Raw genomic sequence first — 18,093 nt, forward strand, 5'->3', positions numbered from 1 at the left:
CTTGCAAGTGGCAGTGCCAGAAAATAGCCCCAAGAGCTTAGACTCCAGTCACATGGCTGATGGCTGTACTTCACAGGCTCCTATTCTGTAGTGTACCATTTGTATTTGTCTGCAACTTGCTTGTCTTGCTCAACTTTATGTTTTTATTAAAAGATTTATTCACATTTATCCAAGTTCCGTATAACTCTGGTTTGGTAATTTTAACTGTTGAGATATGATTTTGTGTATGAAAAGATTATTATTTCCATTGTCCCTTGATGGATATTAGTTTCTTGTTTTCCACTTTTATCATAATGCTGCCATATTTTGTGCAAGTTTACTTGCTTTTAACCTTGGGAAATTTGACATCATCAAGATTTCAATGCCATTTCTGTGTTAAACCTAAGCAAGGGGCTGGGGATGTGGCTCAAGTGTGCGGTCCAGATTCGATCCTCAGCACCACATACAAACAAAGATGTTGTGTCTGCCGAAAACTAAAAAATAAATATTAAAAAATAATTCAAAAAAATTTTTAAAAAAACAACCCTAGGAAAAACTAATCTCTTCCTCTTCCAGGGTTTGATAGCATTTGGCCACAGAGCTAGGATAACAGTTTTTCATTTGAGTATACATAGGTGTGTATATGGCTCTTCTGTTTCTCCCACTAGACTGAGGGCAGCACCATGAACTATGCGCCTTTGGATTCCCTATGCTTACTGTCATAGGGAGTAGCTATTTATATATCCAGTTCTCACAGAAAATAAGCAGTATTGGGGTTGAGGAGATGCAGATTCAGAATCAGTTTGGAAGCCAAGTATATACTTGTACTCAGGTATCATCGGCCTTTGCAATATTTAGTAAGGTTTTACAAAGCATTTATAAGGAATATAGACCCTCCAGTGAACTTCCTTTATTAACCTTCACATGAATCTGCATCAGTCCCTACTTTAAATACACCATCAAATCAACCAGGAAAATTATAAAATCTTAACATATTTCAGTTACTGTTATAGGCTGAATTGTGTCCCTTCAAAATTTATTTTGAAACTCTCACACCCAGTACCTCAGAATATGACTGTATTTGAGACAAGGCCTTTAGAGAGGTGATTAAGTTAAAAGAAAGCCATTGGGGTGTCCCCTAATCCAATCTAACAAAGTGACCTTATGATAAGAAGAAACATAAACACAAGAGACAGCCACCTCCTGGTGGCTGCTGCAAGCCAAGTGGAGGGCCACAGAAACCTGACAACATACTCTGGTCTCAGGCTTCTAGCTTCTTGTTATGATTGCCCCAGCCAACCAAGCATAGGCTCTTAGGCAATTTATATTAGATATGTGGAGCCTGGCCAGAGATTGTATTTCTGTGGGGTTTTCCCCTCCTCTTTTGCAAAAGAGCAGCTACAAACAAAAACTTTGAATCATTAAAGGTAGCCCCTTCTTCTCTCTGCAGTAAAGAGTTGAACCCTTGCTTTCACTTAGATAGTCTCCCATGAACATTCCCTTGTCTGGAATTAAGATCTACAATCACATTATTTTGTGTTTAGAGGGTTTTAAGAGGAAATGTGCTAGACTCACTAGGTGATTCCAATACCTCCAAGGAGAAAAGGTGACAAGAGACATGTGTGGAATAGTGGACCTTGGAACCAGTCCTGATCTGCTGTTCCTGGGGTAGTTAGCCCCCACCCCTTGCATAGTCTGGGCATAGGGGCCAGATCAAAAGTCCTGGTTTACAGAGTTTATCAGTGAGTCAGTGAGATCTTCCATCCTCCTCCAAGAACCAGCAGAAGTATCTATGCTCTGAGTAAAAATACTGGGGCCCAGACCACAGACAATCTTCCACAGTGATCTGTGAGGCTGTGATAGTTAGTCTCAAATGGAAGTGGAATGATCCAGAACTTACTTCATAATCTACTTGGATTTGTTTGATGGCCAAAGAGTAAACCCTGGGGCTCTGGAATGCCTTAGTCCCTTCAATCTGTTATAACAATATACCATAAACTAGGTGGCTTCTAAACAATAGAAATTTATTTCTTACAGTTCTGCAGGCTGGGAAGTCCAAGATCAAGGTGTCAGCAGATTTAGTGTCTGATAAAAGCACATTTCTTCATATACAGCTGTCTGCTCACTGTAACATCACGTAGCAGAAGATTGAGAGATCTCTCCCAGGCCTATTTATAAGCTTATATTCACGGGAGGCCCCACTTTCATGATCTAATTAACTTCAAAAGGCCCCACATTCTAATACCATCAATTTAGGGTTTAGGATTTCAACATATGAATTTTGGTAAGAGACCATAGCATGTGACAATTAGAAACAAACCCTTAAGAAATATGCTGGACATGGAGGAGCATTCCTGTAATCCCAGCTACTCTGGAGGCTGCTGCAGTAGGACTGCAGGTTCAAGGCCAGCCTGGGTAACTTAGTGAGACCTATCTCAATTTTTTAAAAAGTAAATTGCTGGGCATGCACTTTTTTTTTTTTGTGCCGGGGATTGAACTCAGGGGCACTTGACCACTGAGCCACATCCTCAGCCCTATTTCGTATTTTATTTAGAGACAGAGTCTCACTGAGGCTGGTTTCAAACTTTTGATCCTCCTGCTCAGCCTCCCAAGCCGCTGGAATTACAGGTCTGTGCCTCCACACTCAGCTGGGTATGCACTTATAAATTTTAATAGATATAGATACTCTATCTTCTAAAAAGTCTTCATTAATTAACATATTTTCTTTAAATGCATAAAACCTGTATTAAATACAACTAGTCATTTCCTAGTGAGATCAGTATGAACTGCCACATACTCAACATGCAATTAAAGTCATATTACTTTTATTTTTCCTAGTAAATTCTAAAGTATCTATCTGTCTTATTATCAGTGAATTGCAGGGGCCTGACTCCCACAATTACTTTTAAGAAATAATCAAGCATACAAAAATGCTTGGCCAATGGTGTTTATGCAGTACTACTGGTAACTTTAAAAATGTGAGGATTACCTAAATAATACATTAATGAATAAACTTTTTAAAATTATGATACAGATGGGTGTGGTGGCACAGGCCTGTAATCCCAGCAACTGAGACAGGAGTATTGAATTGCAAGTTCAAGACCAACCTCAGCAACTTAGCGAGGCCCTAAGCAAAATAGTGAGAATTTGTCTCAAAAAAGAAAAGAAAAAGGGGCTGGCGATGTGGCTCAAGTGGTAGCGCACTCGTCTGGCATGCGTTGGGGCCCGGGTTCGATCCTCAGCACCACATACCAACAAAGATGTTGTGTCCGCCAAGAACTAAAAAATAAATATTAAAAATTCTCTCTCTCTCTCTCTCTCTCTCTCTCTCTCTCTCTCTCTCTCTCTCTCTCCCCCTCACTCTCTCTTTAAAAAAAAAAAAAAAAAAGAAAGGAAAAAAAAGGCTGGGTATGTGGCCCAGTGGTAAAGTGCCCTTGCTTTAAATCTCTAGTACAAAAAAAAAAAAAAAAAAAAGAGGCTACATTTCATACTGTAGAATGCTATGAAACTATGTAGGAGACTGTAACAGTGACTGACACTTTGGGAGTTGTCCTTTACTTCCCTTCTCTTCCCTTTGCCTTTCTGCAGGGTTCTTCCTCTCCCTAACTTTGGCAAACATGCCTCTTTCCTTCTTACCCAGCATTCGTAATTCTAGAGAGAAGTCCCACCTAAATGGCCAAGGTATTAGTTGCTAAGTAATCTTTCTTTATATTTGGAGAGCCCAGGATATCTGCTGACCTTCAGATAACTTGTTCTTTTAACCCAGTGCATTAACTAACACAAAGTATGTAAATTGCCGTGAGATTTAACTTGCCCGGAAGTAATATGTTTCCCTTAAAATGACTACAGAAGCCTCAGGAGATCAAGTTTCATAGTGATATGCCAAAGAAGAAAGAGATGCATGTCTGGGATGATGAAGACCCTCCTCAGATGGACCTTCCTGTCCAGCTTTTCCTTATCCTCCCTATGAAAGCCCCATGTGCTCCTGAGTCCTCCAAGATGAAGCTTTGAGGGTGACAGCCCCTCCATCTCTCAAGATGCTGGCCCTTGAATAAGCCTAATTTCTTCAAACTCTTGTCTCCCAAATATTGGCTTTCAAATGGCCAGCAGCCTAGACTGTAGTCCAGTAACAGACATGTATTTACTAACTTACTATAAACCCATGTACAAGCAAAATCCTAAACTGATCTGGTTATTTGTAGGATGAGGTAACCATACGCCAAACTTCCTCAGAGGAAGCATGTGGGGAAATGGTGTGAAGTAAAGTTTGGAGTGTGCACCCCCACAGTTTTCCAACCTTTTAAAATGAGAATATATATTGGGGCTGGGGATGTGGCTCAAGCGGTAGCGCGCCCGTCTGGCATGCGTGCGGCCCGGGTTCGATCCTCAGCACCACATACCAACAAAGATGTTGTGTCTGCAGAGAACTAAGAAATAAAATATTAAAATTCTCTCTCTCTCTCTCTCTCTCTCTCTCTCTCTCTCTCTCTCTCTCTCTCTCCCCCCCCTCACTCTCTCTTTAAAAAATAAAAATAAAAAAAAATAAAATGAGAATATATTCATATATGAACTGTATAATAAGAATTCAAATATAAATATTTACAAATATTTAAAGTTTATATTTAATACAGATATATATTAAATACACTATTTGGACTCTGTGCCTATAAAGATACCATAGAAAAACTTTGGAAAAAACTCATTTGCTAATAGCATTTTCTTTCTTTCTTCTTTCCTTCCTTCCTCCCTCCATTCCTTCCCTCCTTTTATCTTTTCTTTCTTTTCAGTTTTCTAGGCATAAAACTTAGGACCTCTAATGTGCTAAGGCATGTGAGCTATCACTAAGCTACATCCCCGTCAGAGTGTTTTCTTTTTTAAATATTTATTTATTTATTTATTTTTAGCTTTAGGTGGACACAGTATCTCTATTTTATTTTTATGTGGTACTGAGAATCGAACCCAGTGCCTCACGCATGCTAGGTGAGCACTGAGCTACATCCCCAGCCTCAAGTGTTTTCTTGAGTTGGGCAAAACTTCATCAATTTTTCCTTCCCCCTTTTATTTATAATTCAAAATTTCAAAATACAGTATTTGATTGTTTTCAGTAGTTCAAATTAAATATTCTCAAAAACTGCAATGCATTTTATAATTACAATTGGTATCAGGTTTTTTTCCCTTTAGTGGTATGTACAATAATGATGCTTCACCATTAATGGCATTTCTAGATTCAATGAAATAAGGCAAATAAAAAATATGAGAGAATATGTTAAATCCATATACCCCAGATCTACTATTCTTTTCACATTATCAAGGTCATTGACTGAATCTCACAGAGACACATTTATCTCAAAATAATTTTGTGTGGTATTTGGGCTTGGGGAATAATTTTTCACTAAATTTGCAAGAACACAGGGTTAGTATAACAATTTCCCTTGCATGATGTGCACTGTGCAAACATTCATAAAACAGTCTGTGACATAGCTAAAGGCTAGGGAGATGGATACAGAGGTGATCAAAGCAGATTTCTTGTCTGAAATTTTCTCCTAATCAGGCTGAAAAACAGAAGGGGAGAGGGAAGTCATGGAAAGTTTTATTGCTTTTGGAAATTCAGAACTAGACATCCAAATGTGAGAGAAAAAGGTAAAGAGTCTCAGGATTGGAATGGAATAGAAGTGTTGGATTTATTGCCTCTCCTTGCTCCTTGTCCTTGCCCCAGGGTAGGCACTCAATAGTTCCTCAATGAATAAGTTAGGGAGCAGGCTCATGTGGCCAAGGCCTATAGGTGCTAACTTTGTCTCTGGCACATACTAAGAATTCAGAAAATAAATGAGGGAGAAGGAGAAGGAAACAAAGGATTTGAGGGAGATGGTGGTAGGTGTAAGGAGGGGGAGGATAATGAAGGCTGAGTGGCTCCTAGGGGTAGGCCATAAGGCCAGCTGTGGAGACACTGTTTATAGGAAGGGGATGACTGGAAATGATGTCTCCCTCCCTCCTATTTCATCAGTTTGTGTTGTCAGACCTGCCAGACAGGTTCGCCATAGTTTAGGAGAAAGGAGTAGGTGGAGAGAGGGAGAAAGGAGGCATTCCCATCCAACTTTAGCTTCAAGACTGATCTCTGTGCTGTTACAGACTGGGGCATGGGAATCAGACTGAGTTCAAATTCCATCTTAGCTGCAAAACCTCACTCATGATGATGTTCTGTGCTTGTGATTAAGTGGGAGTAATCATATTCTTCTCTGTGCTTCCCTAATAAAGGCTTGAATCAGGAAAAATCTTTATGCAACATTTGTAGATAAGGAGAGACCACCCCAGATTCGATGATTTGTTTAAAGGACTCATAGGATTCAACATGCAGCTGTATTCATGGTATTCATGGATATGGTTTATTACATCGCTCTACCACTGAGCCACAACCTCAGCCCCCAATCTCCAAAAGCAAGGGGAAAAGGTGACAGGGTTGATGCCCAGAGAAAATTAGGCCCATGCTTCAAGAGTCCTCTCCCAGTGGAGTCCCACAGGATGCCAGCAACAAGTTGTGACAACGCTTGTTAATGCTGTTGACCAGAGAAGCTCATTAGAACTCAGCGCCAGATTTTATTGGGGACCAGTCATGCAGGCAACCCCCTGCCTAGCACCTACCTAAATTCCTGATTCTCAGCATGAACCCCATAATTTATACACATAGTTTAGGAAAGTCAACACTCTTGTGGGTTCTGGGAATGGTGGACCATTGCTGAAATCTAAGCTCCCAGTCACCAGTCAAGAGCCTATCTCACCAGCAGGCTTTCCTAAGGACATCAGTCCCAAATCTGCCTTGTCAATAATATACTGCACCGCCTGCTGGCTCCTTGATCCACAGAAAAGAGTAAGTAGTTGTTGGTACTAGAGCAGATTTAGAAAATGCCCAAACCTGTCTGGTCATGTGGACGAGGGACCCCCACATTTTCCATAGGTGGAATTCAATATAAACCCCAATCACATGTTCTTCAACTCAGCTTCCCTGTAAGGTTTTTGCTTGAGCAGTCTGAATTTGTAGCCTTACTCAGTCTAGACCTTTTCCTCCATTGAATGGTGCCTTCTTTTTCATGTCACACAAGGCAAGGTAGTTCTAAACTTTTATTTTTTTTCTTTTTGCAGTGCTGGGGATGGAGTCAGAGCCTCATATATATTAGACAAGTGCTCTGCCACTGTGCTACATCCCTGAGCAAAGTAGCTTTAGAATTTTAAATTCTATTAGCATTTCACTGTTGTTTCTCTAAGAATTAATTGAGAAAACTGTTTCTCTATATTTGTTTTCCTATTGCTACATAACAAATTAACAAACTAGAGGCTTAAAGCAATACCTGCTCATGAGTTCCCAGTTCTATGGGTCAGTGGTCCAAGTACAACATGACTGGGTTTTCTGCTTAGGGTCTTGCTAGGCTAGAATCGAGGTGAAAGCTAGGCTGCATTCCTCCCTGGAAGCTCCAGGAAGGAGTTCGAAGCTCAGAATATTGATAGAATTCAGGTCCTTGTGGTTGTGGGAAGGAAATCTTTGTTTCTCTGGAAGGCTGTTGGTCACCCTCAGTCTTTCCAGATTACCTGCAGTTCCCTGTCACTGAGCTCCCTTCATGTACTATTGATGCTGCTTGGCATCTCTTCCTTCCATAAGCTCAGATGACCTATTGGCCCAGATTTAAAAGCTCTTGTGATTGGTTAGGCCTGCTCAAGTAATCTCCCCTTCTTCTTCTTCTTCTTCTTCTTCTTTTTTTTTTTAGTTGTAGTTGGACATAATATCTTTATTTTTTATTTACTTTTATGTGGTGCTGAGGATCGAACCCAGCACCTTGCACATGCTAGGTGTGTGCTCTACCACTGAGCCACAAATCAGCCCCCAATCTCCCCTTCTTAAAGTCAACCATAACATAAAACATAACCTAATCCCCAGGGATTAGGTAGGGCATGGGAACCCCCCTGTACAACAGAGGATGGGAATGTTGGAGACATCTTAGAATTCTGTCCACTACAATCTTCACTCCTTTTGTTTATTCATATATCACATTATGTATGGAGTGAGTGCTCTGTACCAGGCAAGACACAAAAGTGAACCAAACTTGACCCCTTAAAACTTACCGTCTACTGTGATGAGACAACAGTAATCAAGGAAATGAAGAAAACTATCAGTTAACTGTGAGTGCTCTGCAGGAATTCCAACAGCATGGTCTTCAGATTCAGATTGTTAGGTAAGGGTTCTCTGAGGAGATGCCACTTAAAGTTGCTCTGTGAAAAGATAATACAAGGAAAAGGTCCATGCAAATATCATCTAATCTCTGCCTAACTAACACAAAAGCTCACGTCCTGTGTCTCCACATTTCCTTGTAATCACGTTTAACATACTTAACAGAGAAGCTTGTTTTCAAACCACACCCTGAACCTCTATGCACAGTCTTACTCACTCCACTTTTGTGTCTTAGTTGGTTAGTATAGCTTTGGACATGGCCTCCCAAAACCCCAAGCAGAAGCTGGGCTTCGTGGCTTGTCAACAGTGACAAGTGTTACTCAATGAACAAATTAGGGAGCAGTCTCATGTACCAGTTCTCATAAACATGTTCCCCCTTTTTCCCTCAGCCTTCTCCTAAGACCTACAGAATGTTAATGGATGAAGACAGCTGAGCGTAAGATGCATTTCCCTCAATAAGTAGTTAACACTGACAGGATATGTTTCTGCTAAAAATACATTCAATTGAATTTGCATTCCAATTTTCCTGCTGTAAATTTCCAGAACTCAAAGATCCAATGAGAATTGCCAGGCACAATGTGCTCCCCTCTGCCCTTGTTATATCCCTGTTGAAAAGATTTCAACCCCATCTGGACACTGTCATGATTAAGAATGCAAAGCTAGGGCTGGGGTTGTGGCTCAGTGACAGAGCGCTGGCCTAGCATGTGTGAGGCACTGGGTTTGATCCTCAGCACCACATAAAAAATAAATAAATAAAGGTGTCCATCTACAGCTAAAAATTAAAAAAAAAAAAAAAAAGAAAGAAAGAATGCAAGGCTATAAGATTTTGGATCTTGTTATCTTTTTTTTTTTTTTTTTTTAATGTAAGCAGCAAAGAGGTGTTTATTGAGAGCTAGCAGAGTCCTCCAGGCGCACATAGCAACTGGTGATGGTGAGAGGCCCCGAGCTCAGGATTTGCAGCAGTTTTATACACTCTTTGGGGAAGGCAGGGACTTCACATACATCATAGCATCTCTTAGCAAATCATCACACACTGCGGGAAAATCATAAAACAACTCTAAAACATGATTTGCACATTCACTGGCGGGGCACATGTTGGGTAAGGGTGATTGGTTAGTACAAGAGGGGATTCCTTTGAACTGATTAGTTTAAGCCATGAGGGGAGTATATGCTGAACTACATGGTTTCCCAACACGTTATCAACCACCATAAACTACTGGGAGGGTCATCTGGCATCCCAGGTATTTTCCCTGTCTCATGCTGATTGGTGGTTGCTATGGGTCTTCACCTAGCCTGACTGAGTCAGGGACACCTGAGGCATCAGATCTCTCCTGTTATTTGAAGATAAACAACTCAGCAGGGTGGGTATGTGCCTAGGAGTGTTCTGTGGGTTTTTCCAAGGACAAGGGTCATGCTCCCTTTCTTGGACAGGCTTTGCTCTGAGGTAGAGGCTGGTTTTTCATTCCCCCCTTTGTCTGGAACTTGGGAACCAAACATGTTTCCCTCAGTTGGGGTCTATTGGGCAGGCTCTACATCTTGGTAAACAGTAACCCTCAGGGGACAGTCTTCAACTTCCCAAACTCACTCAAAATTGGCCTCTTAGATCCAATCTGACTTGATGTATCTAATTACACTAACTATTTCTGGCTTCATTCACCCCTCTAATTTTAGGAACTCCTTATTGCTGTAAGGAGAAGGGGCGAGGGCTCATTCTGGCTGCTTCAGAGCTGAAAGGGGGTGTTGAACGTGAGGGGGCTCAACGACTAGGTGAACGATGTAGGGGACGTGAGTTCCCTTTTAGAAGTCAGTTCCATTTGAAGTCTGGTTGGGGAAAAACAGATTGTCATCTGGGGATGGGTGCTTCATACAACTTTAGAACACCAGCTTGATATAATGCTCTTTTAAAGCTTCTACCTAAAAGACTTGTATACCAGCCGAGTTTTCATCACCTCTTGATCGAGGTGTCTGGGTAGGCTTATAAGGGGGATCCTGGATGAGCCCCCATATGTTATGCTTGAATTTGGGACCCCTAAAAGACCACCAGAGACCAAGATCGATGTAAGCAGCAAAGAGGTGTTTACTGCGAGCTAGCTCTGTCCTCTGCGCGCACACAGCCTGGACCTTGTTATCTTGAAGTTGGAATGATTAAGGGGCTCTGAAACACACACTGAACAAACACCTTCTGTGTGTTGACCACATACCAGGCACTGTCTGTGCACAATGATGAGCTGTCCCAGTTGTCACCTTCAAGGGAGATCAATATGCAAATTGTCAATCATAATATAGGAGGCTTTTTGTTTTGTTTTGTTTTGAGACAGGGTCTTGCTGTGTTGCCTAGGCTGGTCTTCAAATCATGGGCTTAAGCGATCCTATAGGGTCAGCATCCCAGATAGCTGGAATTAAAGTGCACACCATGCCTGGTTTAGGAGGTTTCTTTTAATCAACTAGATCATCCATGCAGCAAATATTTACTGAAGGCTTATTATGTGCCAGGTACTATTATAGGTGTTACAAAAACAGCAGAGAACAAAATGGACATAAAACCCCTTGCCTTAATTAAGCTTATATATTCTACTGGGATGGACAATAAATAAAATATTTGGGGGTCAGATGGTGATAAGTACTATAAAGGAAAATTAAAAAAGGGTGTTAGGGATATTGGGGTTGTGGCTCAGAGGTAGAGCACTTGCCTTGCACACATGAGGTACTGGGTTCGATCCTCAGCACCGCATAAATTAGGTAAATAAGTAAAAGAAAGGTATTGTGTCCATATTCAACTAAAAAAATTTTTTTAAAAGGGGTTCTTGGGGCTGGGGTTGTGGCTCAGGGGTAGAGCACTTGCTTAGCACACGTGAGGCACTGGGTTCGATCCTCAGCACCACATAAAAATAAGTAAATAAAATAAAGGTATTGTGTCCTACAACCAAAAAAAAAAAAGAGTAAATATTTAAAAAAGAGTGCTAGGAAGTATGGAGAAAGGGAAGCTATTACTACTTTAATAATTTTTTTTTAAAGAGAGTGAGAGAGGAGAGAGAGTGAGAGAGAGAATTTTTAATATTTATTTTTTAGTTCTCTGTGGACACAACATCTTTGTTGGTATGTGGTGCTGAGGATCGAACCCGGGCTGCACGCATGCCAGGCGAGCACAATACCGCTTGAGCCACATCCCCAGCCCCCTACTTTAATAATTTAAAGAGGTGTGGGAACCAGACTGGTGTGGTGGTGCATGCCTGTAATCCCGAAAATCAGGAGGCTAAGGAAGGATGATTGCAAGTTTCAGGCCAACCTGGGCAACTTAGTGAGACTCTCTCTCAAAATAAAATAAAAAGCAAAAAAGGGGCAGGGATTGGGGATGTAGCTTGATGGTAAAGTGGCCCTGGGTTCAATCCCTAGAACCTAAATAAATAAGAGATGAGAGAAGACCTCATTAAAAAGGTGACATTGTGGTGGTGGGAAAATAATAAATCACAGGGGAGACACTGTAGGGACAGACTGTGCGTGCCATTGTGAGGACTTTCACTAAGTGAGCTGTCAAACTATAGGGTCTTGATCAGGGGACTCTAATCTCATTTTTGTTTGAAAAGAGTTCCTCTATTTGCTATATGCAGAGTAAAGAGAAGAGGGCCAAGAAGTTAACAGATAAGTTAGCAAGCTATTTCATCTTGGATAAAAAGGAGTAATCACCTGGCATGACTCCAACCATGTGGTAGCCATGGAGGTCATAGATATGGGGTCTGTTGGGTGGTTTGATTAGAGGTGGGGATATATTAGAAAAAGTCAAGGATGTTCCCAGTATTTTTTACCTGAGCAAGTGGGAGAATGAGGTTGCCATAATTAACATGGAGAAGGTGACAGGAGAATAGTGGAGACAGGAAACCAGGAGTCTGGTTGGGAGCAGGTTATGAGCATACAGTGTATTCAGTACTTAGCTGATGTGTGAAATGGGCATCAGGTGTTACAGGTCTGGCTTTTAGGAGAGAGGTCAAGGCTGGCAATACACTTTTGTGTAGAGTTGATTTTGAAAGCCATGATCTAGAACTGAGAGATGACTGTAGCTGGAGGAGGGCAGGATCCAGAGGCTTGAGTCCTGGAATAGTTCAACTTCAAAGTTCAGAGCATGGTGGACACACAGGTGAGCAGCTGTCAGCAAAGATTGGAAAAAAAATCAAAATCAGAAAAGGGTCATCCTGGAAGCCAACTGAAGGGTGCATCAAGGCAATGGAGGGGTTGAACCCCTATAGTTTGACAGCTCCTTCATCAACAAGGTGCTCCTTGAGGCTTGTAGTCTTAATTCAAAGCCAGACATGCCACCAAGGTTGTATGTCTTTCTCTGGCCAAAATAGGATGTAGGAAAAAATAGATAAAGGTGGGATTTGACTGGGGTTGGAAGTTTGCCAGGTGATTACAATAAAGGGAGAGAGGAGCAAGAAAGGAATCAAATCTAAGTCAGGAAAGGAGGAAATATGGGAGATGTAGATTTTTTCTTTTACTTTTTTGAGACAGGGTCTTGTAATGCTGCCCAGGCTGGCCTTGAACTCATAATCGTCCTACCTCAGCCTCCCAAGTAGTTGGGATTACTTTGTCCCAGTTAGGAACACAGAATTGATGAATAGATTACAAGTCCCTGTGAAGCAGAAGGGTTGTTGGAGTTCAGGTGTAAAAAATATACGAGTTGGTGGCCAGAAGCTGAGATGCTTGAAATCAAGATTTTGGAAACTGAGATTGTAGGCATGACAAGGTCTAGTGTAGGGGTCAGCAAACTATGGCCTGTGGGCCAAATCTAGCCTGATGCTGTTTTTTGTACAATTTAAGAATGATCTCTACATTTTAAAGTGTAAGGGGGGGGCACACTGACAGTTATCCTTTCAGCAAGAGCACCTGGTCAAATAATTGAAGACATTAGACATTACTCCCTGGCTCACAAAGCTATCTGGCCTTTGCAGAGTTTGACAATTCCTGTTCCAGACTCTAGGTATGACCTCATGTGTGAGTGGCTGAGATAAGGCAGAGGACACAACTGTGAAGGTGAAGTGGCCAGGATGTTGGATCATCTAAATAAAAAGGAAATCACCAATAATTATGACATTAGTGTTGCCAAGAGTGACAGGAGCAAGAACTGAGTCAAGGAATGGAGGATGTGGTCTGTGATCTGAAGACCCTATAAAGGCAATGATTCAGAAGGGTAGCAGGGGTTCCAGCTTGACCACAGTATGATCTTTAAAGGTCAGAGTTTAAGGGAGGAGTTTAAGAGAATGATTGGAGCTAGCTAGTGGGAAGAGCTTCTTGGTTCCTCATCTTGTCTCTAGGAGTCAGTTGTTTGAGATAAGGATTCAGTCACTCCTTGAGAAGGCTGCTGGGTTGGCAGGGTGCCCACAGATGGGGCCAGTGGTGGAATAAATAGTGGCGTGATTGAAGAACATAGGCAAAGGGGCAGCTAAGTTGCCCTGAAGTTTGAAAGGCTTTGCAGAGAAAGGTTTTTTTGGGCTGAGGCTTGAAGTATTGGCAGCAGTCAGTGAGGTTAGTGTGAGTGGGATGGGAGGAAGGGAAGGGATACTTAGGTGTAGGAAAGCATGATATTGTTGAATGATGTCCTTAGAAAATCACAAATGGACTTTGGTGTATCCAGACTCAGAACCAGTGCAATTAGAAGCTTTGAGTGAGGAACATTACTGTTTCTTCATTAATATTTGTGTACTGGTGCTTTGGTATATACTTGGGAGCTCACAGTAGCTGGGTAGATGCTCCATGAACTAGAAAGACACATTGGATTTCAAACGTGTTCTTACTTCCTCACAGATACAGTGAGAAGTTATCTTATATAAATGTATGGGCAATCATTCATTTTTCTCTCCTATATTTTTTAGAATAGAATATCTGCTCCTTGTTCTGTCATGCATGGAAGATTTAGTAGTAAGAATTACAAATTTGATTATTTTCACTCTGAGCTTAGAATGAGCAGGGGTAAGATAAGATGTTATTGGTGCTTATTGCCTTGGCATCTAAGCTAATCTGGGGGCCAAGAAAGAATTGTGAATTGACATTTAAGTGGAACCCAATATAAGAGCAAAGAATAGGTGATGGTGAAAAATGTTCCAAGTGAATTGATGGCATACATCAAGTTGGAGAAGCTGTCTAGAACACTGAAAGACAGTGTGGCGAGAAGGGCTGAGAGATGCATGGGGCCTTTATCACAGTGGTGTGTCTCTTCATGGAGCTTCTGCAATGTTTGAAGACTAGTTTTTCCCTAAGACTCCAAAGTCCTGGAAGGCAGGAAGCTAGTATGTCGCATTCATTTCTATCACTCACATACTTACCAGGTATCATGGGAGGTGTAACTACCATGCCTGGTACATGGTATGCACTTGATAAAGGTTTGTTAAATGAATGTATTACTGCGAGTCACAGCTTATCTCTCTGAAATTCGTTATGTTCATCAATCTGACTACCCTGTAAATTGCAGAACATATTTGATACTGATGATTGAACCTAGGAGCACTTTACCACTGAGCTACATTCCCAGCCCTTTTTGAGATAGGATCTTGGTGAGGCTTGGCCTCAAACTTGCGATCATCTTGGCTCAGCCGCCCCGGGAGCTAGGATTACAGGAGTGCAACACCACACTTATTTTATAATACTTGTTTTAAACCTGTTTGATATTATGTTGCAAAAATAGTGCCTTTATAATGTCTCTAACAACTGGTTTTTGGGGAATCTTTACTCCACTAGGGCAGGAACATAAACCTTGAAATAAACCCAGCATGATGGTACATGCCTGTAATCCCAGCTACTAGGGAGGCTGAGCATAGGAGCATGGCAACTTCAAGGCCAGCAAGGTAATTTGAAACCCTGTCTCAAAATAAAAAATAAAAAATTGCTGGGGACATAGGTCAGAGGTAGAGTGCTTACCTAGCCGTATGTGAGACCCTGAGTTCAATCCCCAGTACCACAAACAAACCACAGAAAAGGAAAAAAACCCTAAAACATTGTATTAAACCCGTAAAACATTGTATTAGAGAAATTATCAATCACATGTACTACAAAAGTAACTTGACTAGGATAAAAATCTTCAGTCTGACTACTTCCTTTTAGCATGCTTAGAATATTTTCCATCATATTCAATTTGACTGTTTTCTACTAAATGAGCAACAGCAAATAATTATGGTTTTCTCCTGGTCAAATTAGACCCCATCTTCACTCTCATTGTGTCCCCATTGTCAACTAGGGAATCACTAACTCTTCTTTTTTTGATAGGGATTGAATCTAGCCGTACTTAACTACTAAGACACATCCCCAGACCTTTTTATTCATTTTATTCACTTTTTTTTTGAGACAGGGCCTTGCTAAATTGCTGAGGCTGGCTTTTAACTCACCTCCAGTCCCAGTCTCCAAGCCAAGCTACAGGCATGTGCCTTGGTGGGAATCATTAACTCTTGCACTTTTTTTTTTCTTTTAAATCTATAGCATTCAACATTATGGCTCTTAGATGGTTCCAAATAAGTTGGAACTATTGGTTGACCCTAATACGTAATATCCTGAAAATTGACATTATGCCTTTACTCATTTATAAAAACAGTGCTAAATACTTTTTTTATTTGAGATAGAGTATGTTGCTCAGGCTGGATTCAAGTGATTCTCCACTTCAGCCTCCTGAGCTGCTGGAGGCTAGAGCCACTGTGCCCAGCCTTAGATTCTAAATAATTTTATTGCACTTACATAATTATTATCTATTATATTACCAAATGCTTTATATACTTTAAATAATTTGAAAGGGAAAAAAATCAATGTGTAGGAATATTGGATTTTACTTTACTCCTCAACTTTTTAGTGTTTGTTTGCTTTCAGGTTTACCAAATAATAATAAATGATTCCAGTTTGCCATTTTCTTTGAGGTATGATAATAGAAAGTCAAGAATGTTGGAAAGCATGTTCTGATATTTAAGCCAGGTTTCATTTTATTCAGTTTGCATCTTTCTATGGTCTACTAAGTAGGTTTTCTTTTTTTTAAATAAAACACATGAAAGAACTATTTGCTTTTATGTTTGACTCTTTAATTTTGACTTAATTATAATATACACAAACAAGTCCCTTGATCTTGCCTATAAAACAGTTCCTATAGCTTCTTAGAACTTGTGGGGCTTTTATATAACCCCTGACTGGCTCTTATTTTGGGGGCCAACTAAGCCAATGCATATACAATGATCTAAGCATTTTGGAGAAAGAATACCTCTGACACTAATTTAAAAATAGCCTTAAAAAAAAAGCATTTAATTTTTGGTCTAGGATTGCATTTTCCAAATTTTCTTTCTTTATAGCAATAAATTTAGTTAGATAATAATAAAAACACCTCTTTGAGGAGAAGGAATGAAAAATGCTTGTTATGTGTATTGTTTTCCTCATTTATTGATGTAGTTTCCCTTCACTAATTCACATATTCCGCCTATTATTACAAGATGTGCAATACTCTTGCAAAGATTATTCCACAGCTTTCTACATTTCCTTCTGAATTCATCTTAATTTCATACCAAGGGCTTGAGAATTTGATTCGGTTTAATCTGTGAGCATTATAATTTTTTTCCCCACTAACACACATTTCTCTCAGGTTTGTTTGTGACGTGCCCCATATGTAAAAGCGACGACACTCATGTATTTTCAAACATGCAAGCCTGTTCTGCTCCAGGGCTTTTGCTCTATGACAGGTTGCTCTGTCCCTGCTCGCCACCTCGGGGAGCCTCCATTTCCCAGGCAATCCTTGTGACACCAACTTTATTTTACCAAGTTACGAAATAACTGCTCGTTTGTTCTTCACCGCGCCCCCCCACCTCCCCAGGCTTGTTCGTTGAGGACGTGCCACCGCTATTTCCCGGTGGGGAGCAGCACTGGGCTAACGAAGCCTGCTCAACACATTCCCCTTAAATAAACTCAGCATTTTCACTTAGCCTCGCTGACGGGGCCTGTTGGCAACTTAGCATGAGTCCGCACAAATTGTGTTGGAAATGAAATCGTGTGTACGCGCCTGCCTTGTGTCCTTGCAGAGCCTCTGGACCCAGACTCACCTTTCCCACCCTGACCCTCGCTCGAGTAGGGAAGGTCTGGGAATCATTTCCCTAACGACCCATGCGCGCCTCCGTCCCAGCGCGCGCGGAAATCGCCACAGTCTCTGCCACGTCAGCCGGCGCGCGTGACGGCAGCGCGCAGGGAGGGGCGTGGCACGCGCGGAGTCCCGCCCCTACATCCGGGGCTTAGGTGGCGGCGGTGCCGCCGCGCGGGGGTCACGTGGCTCCTTCCTTTCCGTCTCTGGCCGGCTGGGCGCGGGCGACTGCTGGCGAGGCGCGTGGACTCTCGCGCTCGTTCCCCTTCGTCTTTTCTCCCGGCCCGGGCCGCTAGGGAGTTCGCTGACGCCGGGTGAGCCGCGCCTGCCGCCAAGATGCCGGCCTATTTCCAGAGGCCGGAAAATGCCCTCAAACGCGCCAACGGTGAGTAGGGTGTCGGGGAGCGCCGGCGTGGGGCAGCCCGAGGCCTCGGAGGTCGAGGGCCCAGGCCTGCTGCCTCCTGCCCGGGCTGCGCCCAGAGCCGAGGTCGCTTCGGCCTCATTCGCCGTCCTGGCCCGGGTCTGGCACGGTTTCCTTCTCACTCCCAGCGACTGGGGGTGGAGGCGTGGATCGGAACCCTCGTACGGGCCTTACTCCCTCTGCTGCCTGCTGGTGCGACGCGGGGCGGCGGTCCAGTAGACAGTCCTGTCGGGGTCCAGCTCCTTCCTGGCGTCCGTCTCCAGCTGGCTTTGCAGACCACCTGGCTCTGGTCCGCTTAGGCCCAGCGCCCCCGACCGCCATCTGGGAGTGCCCGGGAGGAGGAAACATGGCTCCCTCCCGGGGACAATGCACGCGAGAACCTCGGCC

General features: G+C 42.2%; 1 long non-coding RNA gene across 1 annotated transcript; it reads right to left on the minus strand.

The window, feature by feature from the left end:
* Nucleotides 1–6,339: 6,339 nt before the first annotated feature.
* Nucleotides 6,340–18,086, minus strand: LOC144375802 (uncharacterized). Its single transcript, XR_013435678.1, has 4 exons — nt 17,251–18,086; nt 12,001–12,337; nt 8,092–8,238; nt 6,340–6,533 (listed from the first exon to the last, which is right to left on the minus strand). It is a non-coding gene; the product is annotated as an uncharacterized LOC144375802 (long non-coding RNA).
* Nucleotides 18,087–18,093: the final 7 nt, after the last annotated feature.

Source organism: Ictidomys tridecemlineatus, chromosome 1 (genome assembly GCF_052094955.1).
Source record: "Ictidomys tridecemlineatus isolate mIctTri1 chromosome 1, mIctTri1.hap1, whole genome shotgun sequence".
Taxonomy (NCBI): domain Eukaryota; kingdom Metazoa; phylum Chordata; class Mammalia; order Rodentia; family Sciuridae; genus Ictidomys; species Ictidomys tridecemlineatus.